The 15216-nt window shown below is 39.3% G+C and overlaps 1 protein-coding gene across 9 annotated transcripts in view; it reads right to left on the bottom strand.

Annotated features, from left to right (window-relative positions):
* The window catches only part of pard3ab (par-3 family cell polarity regulator alpha, b), a 249256-nt gene that overhangs the window by 171751 nt on the left and 62289 nt on the right, over positions 1–15216 (bottom strand). The window lies entirely within an intron of this gene.

Below are 15216 nucleotides of genomic sequence, written 5' to 3'. Positions count from 1 at the left end.
AATTGGATTCAGGGCAAAGATGCATTATTGGTTTATTATGTTCTTTTATATATTTTTTTTTCTTTTAATATAAATTTTATCATCATCTCTGTTATTGACCAAAAACAGCTGTGTGGCAGAGATTACCTTACGTAAATCAAGTGTGTAAATCTGTAGTTTACACACTTGTAAAAAGCTTTAAAATATATTATTGGGACAACTTATGATCGATCAACACAAAGTAACATCGATTTGTGAAGTGGAATGAAAAGTTTTTGCATTTTTTCCCCTCATCTAACAAGAAAAGTATTCTAAGATTCAGAATTTAATGTCCCTGTTGATCCTCACCCACACAGCTGCAGGCTGGAAGACAGATTAACAAAAACAACTTTAATGCCTAAGAGCGAAAGAAACGGGAGGGTGTCAGTAAAACAGCAGACACAGCCACAGCGTTTTGGCCTACGCAGCGTTTTGAAACAAAGCGTCTTTCCCAGACTCTCCTCATTTGTCGGGAAGGTGCAGACTATAACATTTCTCTTGGTGAAGTGTGAAGCAGTAGCAGGCCTTCACCCAAAAAAGACAGACTTCAAAACATTGAGGAAACGGGTTCCGCAACCAAAAACCACTGAGACGCAGACAGGCAGCGACCAGTTACTGCTGGGTCAGAACACCACAATGTTTATGCCGGGAGTCGGGTTTTAAATGGAGATGTACGGCGATGTGGGCGGGAGATAGACGGACCAGAAATAACTTCCTAAAGGCAACATCAGAAGATAATGATGTTTTAGTAGGTTATGTTTCCTTCACCACAGTTCAAACTGATATTTTCTTATTCGGTCAGGATTTATTGCTCCAACACTAATAAGACAGAAACGATCAGATTTCTTTGCTTTTTTTTAAGTTAGAGGGGAATTCTACAAATTCAGTGGAAGAACCGAGCTGAAGATCTGGTGCTTTGGATCTGTCCATGTGGTATTAAAAGTAATTTTCAAGTTTTCTGTAGGTCTATAACACGAATACAAACAATTAACACATTTACGATTGGCGATTGATGGTTTATTAGATTAAAATGAGCTCCATTCAGTTAAATACCTTCTGCTAAGACCTTCTTTCAGTTTTGTAATGTACATGCCATCCAAAAGAGGGCGCCACTGGTCATCCTTATTCAGAGTCCGTTACCAGAAAACGTCCTTTTCTGATGAAGCTCATAGCTAGACTGGCTTCGGTTACCTTGGACCATTATGCTTCTGTAGGCTTAGGCAACTGGAGGACAATTTTACCACTTTTCTCACTTTGTTCTCCTACTACTCTCCTAATACTCTGCAGTATTTGCTGTTCTTTCCACTATTAACTTTTTGTTTCCTCTCAGTTATTTTTCTCTTCATAAAAGCTACACCTGGTCTGGTGGTTTTTAAAATAACCAAATAAACATTTTATTGTTTAAAAAATGCAACATTACAGCATTCCTTTAGCGAATTTGAACAAGGTGAAGGTAAAACTGGACCAAAGGAATGTTTTGGAAAAAAAAAATACGGTTACAGATAAAGTTATTTTTTATATTAAATGCAAAATGTTTTTATATTTTGTAGAGTTACTTACTGCTCTGAATACATATTTTTTGAGTCCATTTGTTCCAGTTAACGATTAATCGATACTAAATTGGTTGCCGATTATTTCAGCAATCGATTCATCACAATTAATTGGATTAATCGTTTTAGCCGTAGCCGTTAGTCCATAACTGAGAACATTTCTTAGAATAATTTGAATAATAAATTGAACTTGGTGCACTGTTTTAATAACCAGGACCAGTTGGAATCTGTGATTGGATTGAAATGACTCAAGCAAACATTTGTTGTGAAATGGAAATATATAAATAAACTGAATTGAATTGAATTTCTGGATAAATGGGTGGATTCCTGGATTAGTGGATGGAGAATGTAAGATATTTTAGCATATTTCAGACACCTTGTAATCCTCGTCATGTTCAAGTTTGAACAACGTAAAGCCCAAAGGACTTACTGCAGAACAAAATGTTTTTACTTTGCTCGTCACGGTTTTGGTATTGTAACTGATACATGTAATATCTATGCTAAATGTCACGAAGAAGCCATTTTTCCAGTACATTAATTTCCCTCTTTTGGGAAGTCTGCACCTCGAATGAAAACACTCATAAAACATGTGTTGAAAGTTAGAAAATCTGACTATTTTAAGCAAAAAATTGGCCGTCTTCCTTTCTGGACCTCTCCATTAATGCTCGTAAAAAACATTCGACATAACCAGAGCAGCCATTCTCATGGATTGGCGCAGAAATCAGCCTAACATTGTGACATGTTTGGAAAGTTTCCCATGGATGTGGAAAGGTTTTCTTCATGAAACAGAAACAAGCAGTTTGGCTTGGAATAAAGACAGACTGCTGGTTCAAATCCAAGACCTGCGAGATGAGCCAGCAGAGAGACGGCCAGGTCCTCCTCAGGATTTAAGAATAATAAATTTAAAAAACAAAACTATTCTTATAGAAACATCTCAATCCAAGAGTTTTAACTGTAAAGCATAAGAACTGACATCGACTTCTCTTATCAAGTTTTCCTCCTCATCCATCACATTCCCTGAAGCACTAACGCTCTTTTTTTATCCAAGTTTTATTTATTTCACTCCAGCAATGAATAAAAAACACATTTGAAATTAGATCTTGCTGGAGCACCATCATTTTTTTGCCCATTACCATAACAGTCGAGATAAATTCAAATCAGTTCGGACAGACTTATCTACAAGTTTTATAAGGATACATCTCAGAGCTTCACTGGCACTAGAAACAACCTAAGCAACAACATGCAAAGATAATTACCAAAATGTTATTTGTCCATATTTTTGCAACATCCACAACACAAGTTGTTTCAAATTTTGCCAACTTTTATTGAAAACGAACCAAACTAAAGTCTAAAGGTGACATTTGGTGTGTTTAGAGTTAGCTGAAGGCGGTGGAAGAGCAGCGCAACCCCAAACTCCCACAGAGACTGTTCCAGAGCGAGCACAGGCAGAGCAGACAGACCTTGACCTCTGCGAGTTCACACAGAAACTCAAACTGAGACGAAGAAAGAGGAGGAGGAAGAGGAGGACACGGATCAAATGAAGGAGAATTAGATGAGACATTACACAGGTATGAGCTCACCTTTTCAGTAACTTTGCAGACACACTTTGGTGGTGTTCAGTTCAAAACCGTCTCCGCCTTTGAAGGGGATCTATTATGCAAAATGTGAATTTTGTATAATAGATCCCCCCAAATGGAAGTTTTCTTTACTTCTATTTGAGTCTCTAATGTTTCTAAAAAAAACAGCCCAAGTGTTTAAAAATAAAAGACACCCAGCTGTTTTTTGGCAATAAGTAATTTTTTTCTTTTTTTTTTGGTGTCTGGAAAATGAGCCGTTTCAAAATCCTTCAAAATGAAACTTCACAAATCAGCAGGCATTGCCCGTTACCTAGCAACCCTAGCAGAATTCCACCCGTTACCTAGCAACCCAAGCAGAATTCCGCTCGTTACCTAGCAACCCCAGCAGAGTTTCAGACGTTTGGTCAGCAGGTCTTTGTTGCTGTATGAACTGTACAATGGCTGCTGAATAAAAAGTGACTTAACATCCAGAAACAACTTGCGATCAATCAATCAACTTTATCTATACCATTAGGTAGGTTTGGTTAGTGATGCGAGTCAGTTTTCTTGCTAGGAAACGTTACATCGTCACAACAATAAATGTAAATAGAACATGATTCAAAATGGCCCTGTGCTCAATACTTTTGAAATATTAACCACAAAAACAGTAAATGACAAAATAAAAAAAGGACCTAAATACAGTATCAATATTAGGACTAGCTTGAAACAAAAATAAGATAAAATTAAATTAAAACTATGCCAAAACCTGCTGCACTGTTGTTGGTTGTGCAGGAGACTCCACTTCTGCTTTTCAAAGATGTATGGTTGTATAATATTTGAGTGTAAATGTTGAGGTGAGAGGTGTGGCTAGCAGCAGCTTAAGATTTAAAGTGACAAGACACCCTAAAACAGTTCATCATGAATTAAGTAGACTGAAATCTCATTATGCAAGAATGGTTTAGTGTAAAAAATGTAACGAACATACTAGGTGTATAATAATTCACCTTTAATATCCGTCTGAAAGCGCATCAACATATGTATTGAAGCAGCCATTATGACCAAAATGAGACATTGTGGGAAAATGTACCTTTTGTTCCAGATGATGTGGAGAACATGTTGGGAAACATGAACAGCCTGAGTCAAGGCCAAAGTGACAAAATGAAAATCAGACGGCGCGGTCACGGAGTGTAGGAGGGAGAGGCTCTGAATGTAATTTAATCCCCAGAATGAGAGTCGTGCCGAGTGGTGACTCAAGTCCCTTGTTAGATATTTCTCTGGTTTTATAACCAGGATTTACAGCGAGACCTTGGGCTGAGAAGCGAACGAGAAGACACGACGCGTTAGAGAAGAGGGAAAAGCTGCACACAGGAAGATATTTACTGTGACGAACTCGCATCTTCTCTTTTCTTTTCCATCATCATGACCTCCCCACGACTCTAGTGTTTCTCATCTTTCCAAGAAGCTGCGGCGTCTAGAACAGGTTTTACTTTCTAACTGGGTTCCTTCACATCCTCCACTTCATGTAGAAGATTCAGACTTCCAGCTTTCCAGAGTTTTCAATTCAAGCTGCAAAACATTGAGTTATTACACTTACTATGATTTAAAGAGATTATTTCAGCAGGCTTTAGGGAAGGAAAAATTAATAAAACTGGATCAAGTTCAGCTCGAAAGACTAGGATGAAAAAGAGTAAAGAAAGAAAGGATGGCAGGAGAAAGCAAGGAAGGCATGAAGGAAGGATAAAAAGAGGGAAAGAGGAACGACAGAAAGGATAAAAGAAAGGAAAGATAAAAGAAAGGAAGGATAAGAGAAAGGAAGAGAAGTCATGGTGAGATCCAAAGACTGGGATGAAAAAGCACAAGGGAAGGAAGGAGAGAAAAAGAATGGATGGTAAGACAGAAATAAGAAAGGAAAGAATGATAAAAGGAAGAAAGAAATGAACAAAGGAAGGATTCATGGAAGGAAGAATAACAAGGAAAGAAGGAAGGAAAGACATAAAGGAATAAAAGTCAGATTGAAGGACCAGTATGGAACAGAATGAACAGTTCTGGAGGATTGTTGATCAACAACCACTTAAAAGCTTAAAACTTTAGTTTGATAAGAAAAATGTATCTCAGAAAACATGACTGGCTTTAAAGCCAAAATGCAAAAACTCATCTTTCATTAAATGTAAATATATGCCGTAAAAAGTCACTCAGGTGATTTTGGTTGCTTGAATTAGAGCTTCCAATAATTTAATCCCCACTGACTTTTTACTGTCCTGGACATAAAAACAGCAGATACGATGCGGCTCTTCCAGCGAGTGAAAAGTGGGTTTAATTCAAGCAGAGCAGACGGTAAATCCACCGGAGAGGCAGAGAAAATGTTCCTGTGGCCTGAACCGTCATATTGCATCATGAACCCGGAGGAGCTGTAGTCTGCTGTGATCGGTGGAGGCAAAGTGCCGCCGTAGCAGTGAGAGCAGGTCTGTTTCCCACTGAGCCAATACAAACCGAAGATAAATGCACTCAGGTTACTGTGGGGTTTATTCAGAACAGAAGCTTCATTAAATCAGCAGCGTTCGCAGAGACTCCGCTTCAAAACAGAAAATAAATCACACCTGACAAATGGCAAAACCTGCCGGATCTTCTTTGTTTTGATGGATTTCTTCATGCAATAGAGTTCAGAGCAATAAACTCATAAAACTGCACATATTCTAAGCATGTTAGATGAAAGTAAAACATAATTCGATGCCATTTCAGCATTTTATTGCTTAAAAAACAGTTACAGCTGAAAAAATAAAAGATTTTGCTGTCATTAAGCATAACCAAGTCTGGTAAGTTTGGATTTCACCAGGTTTTATTTCAAGCTCAGATAAAAATTAACAACATATTTGAAATAACTGTAAAAATCCTTCCTTCACTTAAAAAGCTAAAATAACTTCAACTTTTTTGAGGAAAATTTGCTGATAAGAAATTTATTGATACATTTTTTATAGGAATTTTTGTTCATCATTGCCAAGGTAAACTGACAGTCCTGCAAAAAATTGTTCACTATTTTCTCCACTATTTGTTAAATAAGAGCATCAATAAGTAAAAATAAATGTGAAAATATGATTAAATTGAGTCACTGTATCAGCTTAGAGATTACAAACAGGAATGTTTTTCAACATCAGTATTTGTGTCTGCGGGGCCATTAATGGTGTGACACACAGTCACAACCATTCAGTTCCCTAAAAATTGTTATTATTTTCACAATAGTAACATAAAACATTATGATGAAAGTCTTTAAGTCCATGTCAACCACCGAAATGAAAGCCCTAAACAACAAAAATCTGAAATAATCAACTAAAGATGGATTTCATGTTTCAGTAAAAACCTTTCCTACATGTGGAAATATAAAACTACATAACTTTTACTGTTTTACATTTATTTTATGAAGAAAACATTCACTATCAGGGTCATTTAATGAGTAATCTGTATGTTTTTGCCATCTGCTGGCTCTGCAAAGGTGCATTAGCTTTTCATTTTGCATTCCTGTCTGCAAGAAACTAATCCATATAACTCATTGTACCAATGAAGTTGGGGTGAATTTTCCAACTTAAGGAAGTTAAAAATGTCGTTTCCATTGAAAAGTCTCTTCTTTTTAAAATCTATAGGCAGCGTTTGCTGGGTTTCCCCATTAAAACGCTTCACTTTGAATTAACCTGAAGGTTTGTCAGGTATAACCCACTCAGACAGCTGCACACAGAGAGCACCTTAACGAAGTCTACCTTGTTTTCATTTTATTAGTTTTGGCAGCTTGCACTGATCTCCAGGCTGTATTTATAGGACATGCAGATGTGATTGAAAAGCAGAGCAGCTTTTTCTCTAAATTAATGAAAAAGACACAATCTCTGCGTGTGTGAGAGTGAGATCAGTCGGTTGGGGTGAAAGGGTTGTTAGCTTGCACGCTAATGAGCGCCATACATCACCCTGTATCTGTGCTAGTCACACGTAGGGCTAAATTTAGTCATTTAGTTTCCATTACCTGTTTTCTGTGGGAGTAATCAACACTTAGTAGGCGACAGCGCTGCTGCAGATGTTGCGCCGTGTGCAGCGCTGATTTGTGGATGCTTGGATACTTTGTGTAATTAAGGAAGCACAACTGCACACAAGCATATGGACCTAATGGCTCCAGGCACAAAATGGAAGTCCTCACCTTGAGATCAGGTCAAACTAAGACTTCAAACTTGTTTCTGCTAATGAGTTTATTCAGGAGGAAAAAAGGTTTCCAAACCTACCGGCCCTATGCGAGAAAGCAATCACTGCCTCCTGCTAGAACATGAATAGAGCAGAAACTAAATTAGTAATCGATTACGCTCACATGAAAATTATTGGCACGTCAATCAGATTTTTGCAGCACTATAAAACCAAGACTTCTAGCCAGTTTCCTTATAAAACCGTATCTGTTCATCCTTTTTCATATTGACTACACTAACTGGTGACTGCAGCTGCTAAGCTACGTTCACTCGCCACGCAAATAAGTCCAAATCCACTTTTTTTGTCCGTTTGCGACGCATCTGACTTTCACTGCAGTCTGAACGGCCCGATTCAATCTTTTAACCCCCCAAAAATATCTGTACTGCTTCCATATGTGGTACTAATTTGAAAACATGTATAATTGTTTTCAAAGCGTCTGCAGTCTGAACAGGCATGTCGCATTTTATTCTGCCTTTCTGTCACTGATGTGAGACATGCGTCATAATTCTGCAAAAGCGAAGCCAGGATGTAAACATCAGCTAAAAGTCAAGACTAACTCATGAAAGATGTCTGTGTCAGAGACTGAATGCCAACCTCATAAGAACACTTATATTTACCACATTAACTCTGACAAAATGCAGATAATGTGGATGTACGACCTGTCGACAGCATAAAGAATTAGGAGAAGTACACATGGATTAAATTAGCTGAGCTAGGCAAGTTCAAGCGGAGAGGGGAAAATAATGAACAGATAAGAAACAGGGCAAGGAGGGGAAGAGGTTAGATGGAGAGTGAAAGGGAGTGAAGAGGGGGAAGAGGCTTTCCCAGTTCTCAGTAAGAGTCTGGACGGAGACCAACTGTGCTCTAAGCGAGCGATTTCTCCACAGATTCTGGCTGCGACACTCGGAACATGGAGAACTGGACCGCTTCTCTTCGCTCCTTGCCGGGAATCATTCTGTCACTCTCCTGGCCTGGAAAACGCGCCGCGACTCGAGAGCAGATCTATGCGCGAGTGCGAGTGTAGCAACACAGCTGGCACGGCTCGCCCTGGTTCGAGTGACGGGGGCCGTTTCTGTTGCACAACAAGACGGCCACCAGGCCCAGGCGAACTGCTCCTTTTACAGCCAGAAATAAGCTGGATTAGAGACTGTGGGAAAATGGAGGTAGAAGAGCCTGGAAGTAAGTTAAAGAGACACATTTTCTGTTAGACGTCAGCTAACAAAAGTAACACAAGGTGTTCATCCCGAGTTCATATGCATCCGTTTTTATTTGAAGTTTTAGGAATTTTGAGAGGAAAGTTTAAACTTGAAAGCAAAAACTAATTAAAAGAAATTAAGGGTAGAACACATTGAGGGTATCTGCAGGTTTCAGACAGTCAAAGCCTTTTTAATGCAACTTTGAATGAAATTTAAAGCAAAAATTTATTAAATATAGGGGAGAGTTGGGGGATCCGCTGTACAAACTGTTAAATTTCTATGGCTCTTGTTGGCTTTGTGCTTGCCGCGCTGCATACGGCACCATAGTGTCGAGCTTAAATGCGCTTGGCCTCGAATCGGTTGGTAACAGAAGTGAGGCGAAAACAAAAACGTCCAACGTTTTAAGGGTGCATGGAGACCCTGACAATAGATCCTAAATTCTCTAAGCGTTGGAATCAGTTGACATCGCTGTGTGTGAATTTTAAATCAGCTATACAAATGTGTACCCAGGTGTTGTTAGGTTTAGTTGATACAGTTCTATATTTGTTGTATGTTTGAAACAAAACAATTACAACTTATTTTAGTGACAAAATGACTGATTTTATCCTCGTTATCCTAAACCGATGATTGAAATGAAACACTAAAATGCCAATAAGATCAAGATATTTGCTGTTATTTGGGCAGTACGGTTATATTCCCATAAATGTAAATAATGTAATTAAAATTCAAACATAAGCAACTCTATAGCTCATCAGCCATGATGTTTAAAACTGGTGTCCCTCAGGGCTGTGTGTTTAGTCCTTTGATAGACCAACACAAACAATTATGACACAACTGTGTTAGAAAAATAACAAACATACTTCAAAACACCAGGCCTTATAACTAAATGGCACTTTACTATTTGAAAACAAAATGTTTGCTAATAGGGAGAGGGCAGAATGAAAATCGATCGGTTCCTGCTGATATACGAGTCACTCTGAACGAGTCATGAGTCTTTCAAATGACTCATATTTTCCAAAGAAAAAAGAACTCAGACTCTATAGTTAGGAAGTAAATTCACATGTCAGGGGAAATGTCTCCCCGAATCGTGTAGAAAGTGCCAACACAAGCAGAGAAAAAGAGTGCAGCTTGGATTCCCCCTCCTGAAGCCACTAAAGACGACCGAATCCGACCCAGCAGCAGCTACTGGGTTTCTACAGATGTTTCTGTTAGAGGTATTCTCTTAAACCACCCTGGTCCGGGTCATGAGCTGCACAAGAGGAAAGAAAACACACTACAGAGGGTTATTAAATGGGAAAAGAACATCAACAACCTACAGCTGCCCTCTCTAACAAACATACACAGAGCCTGAAGCCTGCAGAAAGCTGCAAACACAACAGAGGATTCAGCTCGCCCCGGTAGCCACATGTTTACTCTGCTGCCTTCTGGGAGACACTCCGGGTCTATTTGGAGCTGCAACTCTTAACTCCTGCTCAGTTTCATCCAGGTGGTATAAAAGAAGCTAAGTCTCAACGGAAAACTGCAACATCACAGCTAAGTGCCATAATTTCATCCTGTGGGTATTGTGAAATACACTGACTCTGCAGGATCTATTTATTATGCTGCTAGCAGATTATGGTACAAGTTACATGGTCTTACTTGCACTTGTACACATTTTGTGTTTGTGACTTTTATCCTTTTTGTGCTGCTGAGATCTGAACTGAAGTCAAACATTGAAAAATAATAATAATAAAAGGTTTTCCAGTTCTTTAAACCTTTACTACAATCCTTCATTTAAGACAGAATCTGCTTCAAATCAAATTTAATCAGAGTTCACACATTTTATTCCAGGGAAAATAAAAAAATAAACTTTGAAAACAACCAGATTCTGGTCTCTTTTGGTAAAAGTATGATCAGTGTTGGCTGGCTGGCGTAAGGATGGACAAACGGACAGGTGAATGAAAGATGGATGGACTGAAAGATGAGCGGACGACGAGAAAAACACGATAGACAAACAGATGAAAGGGCAAACTGACAAATGGAAACAACTTAAGAAATAAAGTCTGGAAAAACAATATTTCTTCCTGTAAATTTTTCCTTTCTTGTCCCAAACCAGACGTTGAAATTAGTTTCCCAGACTGTGAAGAAGCCATAATTACAATCACTTAGAAACACCTGAAAACAGAAAGTCCGGTTCAACGTTTCATCTCTCCGATGATTCAGTGTTTTTACACGCTGCCAGCTGAGCAACTTCAGGCTAAACTTTATTTCACCGACTTCAGCTTTTCCAACCATCTACGCTCTTCTTCTAGCTTTACCTTGAACCTATCTTGACAATCCCCCTGGAGAAGTATTTGTAGCACTCAGCTGTGGTTAAACATGCTGACGGATGGAAATCCTCGGTCACTCTGGCATCGTATTGCAGCTACATGCGTCCTGTAATCAAAAGCAACAACAATAATCGCCGATGATGGCTTTCACAGACTGCCACATGATACGGCCTTGTAAGTACGCCGGGATCGATTTCCAAAACCGCACCGCGGTGATTGTTCCTCTGAAGGCTTTATTAAAGAAAACTTGCAGAGCAACTATTAGTGCCGGGCTGCGCCGGTACCATAAATCTAGAGTGGATTTGTAAAAGAGCAGCACCAATGGGAGCATAAGCGCTAATACCAGACATGTTAACTCCTGTGAAATCTGCAGAACCACTCTGCTGCACGGTGTACACGGAAAACATTGCCTCTCTGCAAATCATCCGAGTTTATATGCATTTAAGTCTGGCCAAGGGTTTTAAATCTCAACATGTGGAAATGACCCAGATTTACTGTCTTTTTCCAGCCGGGCGGACGACTCAGAAGCTCGGCTGTAATTAAGGGCCAAGGGAGCACCTCAGGAGTGACGGCCGCTTAATGAGAAATTAGAGTTTTGCTTACGCTTTCAGAAAAACCTGAGTCCATTTCATAGTAATTACATCTCAAATGGTTTGATTGCTCCTAATTTGGATTAAGAAATACTACGACTAAAATAGCAAATGATGAAGCCAGCTGGGACTTTACTGCCATATGAGAGAGCAACATGCAGAACACACACACACAGATAAAGTTTAGATAAATGTCTGTGGTTACATAAATATGCCATTCTGGTAATTTATCCCAAATTACTGAATAAATCACTGGTTTTCTGTCAACTATGCAGCAGTTACTCCCATCAGTCCAAGAGAAACACAAAGCAGGACTTAGTTAAGGTTCTGGAGGGTCAATAAAGATTTTTTCCCCGTTTGGACAGTTTGTTACCCTAAAAGGAAATCAGGGAAGAGAAATCCCGAACAGCACAATGACTGCATCCTTCACTGGGCTAATAACTGGAAACATAATGTGAAATAAATGTTAAAAGAGTGACAAAGAGAACATTTACATACAATGTGACTGGCTACCCCTGCCGAAGTTGGTATGTGATTTACAGCCTAAGCTAAAGAACTGTTTTTTAGGTTCAACACATTTCTCCATGTCAGCATTCAACACTTTCACCAGAGTAAAAATATCCGTCCTTTGACTGAATGGTTTGAAGAATAAGCGTATGGACAAGTAAATGGAGAAACAGGAGATTAAAAAATTCAATGGGCAGTCAAACGAACGAGTGGACGGTCAAATGGGCCAACAAGAGGACGGACAGGTGGACAAATGGACCAACAAACAGCAAATGGTGGTGAATTATCAATCCTGAGGACGGACTGACAAACATACAAATGGATGAATTAAGAGGAAATGGACAGATAAGCAGAAAGAAAAAGGGATGGATGGGGAAAACAGAGGGACGGACAGATGGACAGACGGATGGATCAAACAGCCAAAGCCTGAATACAGACCAAGCAGGAATCCTGGGATCTGGACTGCATTGGACTGTCTCCTGATCAAAACCTAAAATAGTTGTACTGACAAAGCCTAAGATCTGAAATGCACTGATCTTTAAAAGTCAATTTCAGATACATTCAGCGCTTAGAACAAAAAAACCAAAATGCTATTTTTAAAACCTTTCCTGCACCAAACCCCCCTTACGTGGAGCGAAGCATGAAAACCATGCAGCGACTGCTGCCTCAACCTTTAAAGGCGCATTCTTGAATCTCACCAGCCGCCGTACTGTTGGCACCAAGTGGAAAACCCAGAATCCTGCAGGCAGCAGAGACTTTCCTTTCACTCTAAATATTGCCCTTGCAGAGTAAGAGCGGTTCCTCTGAGTAAGAGAGAGTGGATTTAAGGTGTGATGGCATTAGCCTTGCTAGTTTAGGCTTTAATCCAGGCCGAGGTGGAACGCATGTGAAGGTTTGGCACGTCTCTCTCTCACAGGCATGAACACACAGAAGTTGGCTTCTACCTTAGAAGTACCCAAAGTTCCCTCATCTCTTTTTACACAAACCCATCATCAAACCCCCTTTCCCCACCTCCATCCCCAGGAGACGAGCCCGGCTCTGAAATCTAATTAAACACTCCGAGAGCGCAGCTCAAATGAAACTGTCACATCAAAGTCACAGCTGGGACAGAATGACACAAATCAATAAGAGCGAGAGCTTCGGCACATCCCCGCAGACCCTGGAGAGTCCGGAGCCGACCTGGGCTGGGATTAGAGGAGTCACACTCCGACTGAGGGGAAGGGATTCCTCAAGCTGACTCTTTGTTCATCGGTTTCTGAGCAGCAACAAGAGTTCTCTCATTATGCATCACATTAATGCATCAACACTTTACTTTTATTGGTGTATGCCGTTTTTTTAAGTGGTTTCACAAGACGGCAAAATAAATTCCTGTGTATGGAAACAAATATTTTCTGATTGTGATTCAGAAAAAACTGGAAATTAAAACAGTTTTCCATATTTGGTATATTTTTTTCCCATACTTATCCAAAATATAAGCATATTTTGTACTTTTCCAGTTGATTCACGACTGTTCAAAACCATTGACTCTAAATGCAAATGCTTGCCACACTTTTCAGAATTTTATCAGGGAAAAATTTTGAAAACCAATCAGCATTTTCCTTCCAATTCTCTCCGATTCATTACTTTATGTTGCGCTGTCAGATAAAATCCCAATAGAAAATCAAGTTTGTGGCTGTAACATGAGAAAACGGTGAAAAGTTACTACTTTAGCAACACAACTACTTCTACTTCACTCAGTTTTAACTTATTTTGATGCTTTTAGTTCATCCTGAAGTCACCTCAGTCTCACCTCAGCCTACATGTCCAGAAACTTCCCAACACAGCCAATAAATCCATTCTGCATTTTACCAGACCTCGTAGGATTTACTGTACTATAAACCAGCGGCCGAGCTGAGGAGGTGAAAATCCTGGGTGGCTTAAATTTCTCGCTATCTTTCATCCTAATACCTTGCTGAGGTAGTTCTTAGGGCTTAATGGAGATGCGGGGCACCAAAGTCATTTTCTCACCTACTCAATACCAGCAAGACCAAAAAATATATATTTTATGACCAAATGTCACCATTTGGGGAATGGTTATAATGAGAACAACAATTATTAATATAACCTTTGCTACTCATATTAATGTCACAATAAATGGAGAATAAATGCTTTTCGCTCCGAGCTTCAGATTAGGGATGGGCGTTTTGACCTTTACACTTTATCAAAACATTTTGTTTTATTTCTCCGACGATCAAAAAACTCTTTAAATCTACTTTTTCGTGACAACTGTCAATATTTAAACATGAAAATTAAACTTATGCTGTCCAGCAGGTATAATATAATAATAATAGATGGGAGGGCAAAATGTAACAAAAATAAAAACAAGAAAAAAGGGAGGGATGAGAGGAAGAGGGACTGAAAGAAAATAGGATGGGGAAAAAAGAAAAGAAGAAGAAAATGCTCAGTTTCTGAGAAAAAAAAAACAAAAAAGGGGGGCAAAGGAGAAAAAAAGAAACATTCATTTTAAAAAATAGGGGAAATGGAAAAAGTAAAGCCTGGTTTCTGAGAAAGAAAGTGGGAGAAAGGGAAAAAGGACAACAGAAAAACTATTTTTGAAGATTTTTAAATAGCAATTTTGTTTTTTAATCACATGTAAATGTCAATAACTTAGGTTTAATACAAATGTATGCCACACTTTTCAGATTTTTATTCTCTAATCATAATAATGAAAATTATTAGATTGTTTTGTGCTGATCCATCGCAAAATTCCCCCCTAAAAAAGTGTTAGCTTGTGGATGTGAAAGTGTAAATGTGCAGCTGTAAATCCAGGCTGCAGGACTCTGACGAACTCGAACCTCTGCAGAGTTTCCATTCCCTCCATCTCTCTCCAACCGAAACACTTGACTGAGCCGGAGCCAGGAGACGTTTGGTACAACACCAGCCTGTATTAGCAAATCCATTTCATTTTGTGCTGAATGATCTGAGCCTCCCTGCAGGCCCCAAACTCAATTATGCAGAACACAAAGTTAAACTGCCAAACAACAAATGTGTTGTTTTGCTTGTTTACATCAATCCACCAAAGCGTCCCCATTTCTGCCGAGACAAAAACACACAAAAGGCTGTTTTATATCATCGCTGGGCATCTGCTCTGCAACAACTGATCCCGGGTCTGAACCGGATCCAGATTAGTTTTACAGCTTCGGTTTTCCGCTGTCAGTAGATGGTTACTGGATCTCAGTGGAAGAGAGAAAATAAAACATTTTTAATCCTCCGCAGACGGGAGAAAAAAAGCG

This window comes from Poecilia formosa, unplaced genomic scaffold (assembly GCF_000485575.1).
Source record: "Poecilia formosa unplaced genomic scaffold, Poecilia_formosa-5.1.2 Scaffold515, whole genome shotgun sequence".
NCBI lineage: Eukaryota > Metazoa > Chordata > Actinopteri > Cyprinodontiformes > Poeciliidae > Poecilia > Poecilia formosa.
This window is presented reverse-complemented; position numbering and strand designations above follow the sequence as displayed.